Here is a 3,126-nt window from a genome sequence, read left to right on the forward strand (position 1 = left end):
TTAGATTAGGGATGAACATAGTCCGATATTATGAATCAATTGATATGGTCAAAAGTTTTTATATTGTGAGTTTATAATCAAACAAAGTTCTTAGTCTTCTTGTCACTTGTAACAAATGATATTTACAAGTTCTTTATTTTTAAAAGCAATTTGTAATTTGGATTGCATTCATTTAATTCTATCTTAATTGGTTATCTTGTATATCATTAGGGTTCCAATATGAGTTCAAGTTGAGTTAATTTCATCCTTGTTTCTTGTCAAAAGCTTCGGGATCCATTCAGTTCCACTTCAGTTGAGTCCAGATAAAAGTCCTCTAAAGTGGTCAACTTGCTTTGGTTCAAATGTTCAAGATTATGTTCAAGTATTTTTTTTGTTTCTTATCATTTCGATTTTTCAAATCAAATGTAAGTTCAAATCTTATATTTTTTTCCATTTTATTTTAATTAAAGTTCAAAATTAGTCAATTTGTATTTTGTCACAAATTCATTAAGCACAAGTCCATGTAAGTCCGAGTTAATTCAAAGTAGTCAAATTCTGTCTAAGTCCTTGAATCTTCCAGTCAAAATTATCGAATTGCTCGGCGTTGCCGTTTTAAGGGGAAAAAACGAAAGAGGCAAGCTTCCTCGGGGAGCTAGTGAGCGGCTTTAGGTAGATTGTCAAAATGAACATCGCGATTTCACATATTTTATTTTTTATTCCCCGCCGTAGTGAGCGTTAAGGGTTTTTTAGGTTTGTTTTATTAAAGAAGAAAACAGGTGTTAAAAATAAGACAGGATTTCCCCCCTGCTAACACGTGGGGTTCGAAGGGTATTATATAAAAATAAAAAATAAAATAAAAACATTTTTTTGTATCCTTCGCCGCAAGCGCGCACCAGTTTCCGCTAAAAACGGTTAACTTTGGCTCGGGGGGTTTGGCGGTCTCGTTGTAGCTTGAAGAGGGAATCTTATCTCGTCGCAAGCATGCCACCGGTTTCCCGCTCAAGATACGTGAGCGCCTTGGGGGTTTTGCCGGCTGTGCAAGGCATCGGAAAAGAAACCATTATTATTTTTTTATTTTTTATTTTTGAAATTTTTCTTTTTCACTTCTTTTTTTTTTTATATAAAAAAAAAAAATTGTTACCTTTGGGTATGGGACAGTGTTGGGGCGGCAATGAGATACAAAAAAAAAAAAAAACAAAGGCAGTACTAATAATTAATAGAAGTAAACTAGAAAATTTATAATTACAAAAGTTAAGTAAACTAATCTAATTAATATAGAACATATAACTAATAAGACTAATTAAACTATTAAAAAAAAACTGCGGTTAAAAAAAATATTTAGTAACATGCGTACTATATAAATGAAAATTAACTTAAATTAAATGAATAGTTAATGAAAATTTAATTTTAAATCATATAGTACTGGATGGTTAATAAAATTAAATTTAATTGATCCTTAGTACTAATAATTGGATAACTTAATAAATTAATAATAGTTAATAAAATTAATTAATAACTATAGTACTGGAGGTTACGAATTTAATTTTAAGTAATCTTAGTATAATAATTGATAAACTTAATTTAAAGAACTAACTAAAATACAACGGGCTATAAAGCTAAGAAGTTAAACCTATATTAATAGTTAATAAATTAAGCCGAACAACAGCATAAAAATGAAACATAATATATTATGTAGCTTTTATTCCTTTTATCATCCTCTATTATTTTTTTTTTTTAAACGTCCTTATAATATATATTTTCGATAGACTTGCAATTTAATAGTATTTAGTATAAATGACTAATATTTAAGACAAGAATTATTGGATGATAAATCATGCTAACAACTAAAATAATGATAAATATGTAAACTGAGCCCTTTTTTTTTTTTGAAGTTAATGGCATTGCAAAAATCTGAAAAGGATGTTTGAAATGAGCAAAAAGATACACTGCATGGTTGCATATAAATGATGACTAATACCACTAACCTATTTTATATATATTTAAAACAAGAGTAGTAATATAAATAAACAAAAGAAGTAAAATACTGCTAATGAAGAATGGCTTCTGTAAAGTTTCTTTTCTTCATAGATGTCCTTCAACTGCACAAAGAAGGAAGCAGGACGGGGAACATTAGGCGAGAACACCAAGAGGAATGAAGTAAAAAGGCTTTTCCTTCATTGCTCTTACATTTGCTTTTTACAAGGTATTTAATTAGTGTCTACCATAATATGTAGAGTTAGGTAAGTTAAGCATTAACGGTGAAATTAAGAGGAGAAAAGTTCTTGTTACTGGTGAAGCGTTCTTATTAAGCAGGGTAGTGGAGCATTAGTTGATATGGGAGCTTGTTTATAATTGCTATCACCTCCTCAACGCTAGTATTCGGTGCCAGATATGTAAGCTTGGTGCCGTAAAAAAAATGAAAGCCGTTGTAAGACAGCGCTTTCGTAAAAAGGATCAACTAGTGGTCGGTTGGTATGGAATGTGCGATTGGCAGCAAATGGTTGTTAATTTGCATTCAGGACAAAATGAAAATCAATTTCAATGTGTTTTGGCGCGCGTGGAAGACCGGATTATTGGCAAGTGCAATGGAAGATATTTCGTCAAAAAAGTCGTAGGAGAAGAAGTGATACAAATTTCACTAATAGACGTTGAAGAGCCCAGAATGATATCATTGCAGCCGTTGCATGGGTTCGGTAATTTGTTTACTTTTTTTTCTCTCAGCTTCTGGTAGGAAGAGCGTGCACATTTTTGTTTCTTTTACTTGAAGAAAATGAGATTGCGGGGGCTAAGACGACAATATAAAATTTCGTGGGGACTTTCGTAACCCAAGGATTTTCGACAAGTCGGAATAGAATAGCAGAGAGAGAAGTGTTAGTTGCACTAACCGGTAGAACAAGAGAGAGAGTGCTTTAAGAATAGCGTAAAAGAGCAGCTTAGAATGCTGAAAATGAACTTTTGAGGTTGATGATGTGTGGCATAATCGATTCACGGTTATAGGCATGGTCCGATTCTAGTGGAGTGCAAATACTGGAGAGAAACGACAAGTTCTTGAAGAAAATCAGCTTGAGCAGGTGGAGCAGAGGAGAACCGTGAAAGCTGTTTTGGAAGTATGGGCTGGATATTGATTTACAATCAGCCATTCAGTTT

The sequence above is a fragment of the Dendrobium catenatum genome, unplaced genomic scaffold (assembly GCF_001605985.2).
Source record: "Dendrobium catenatum unplaced genomic scaffold, ASM160598v2 fragScaff_scaffold_390, whole genome shotgun sequence".
In the NCBI taxonomy this organism is placed as follows: Eukaryota; Viridiplantae; Streptophyta; class Magnoliopsida; order Asparagales; family Orchidaceae; genus Dendrobium; species Dendrobium catenatum.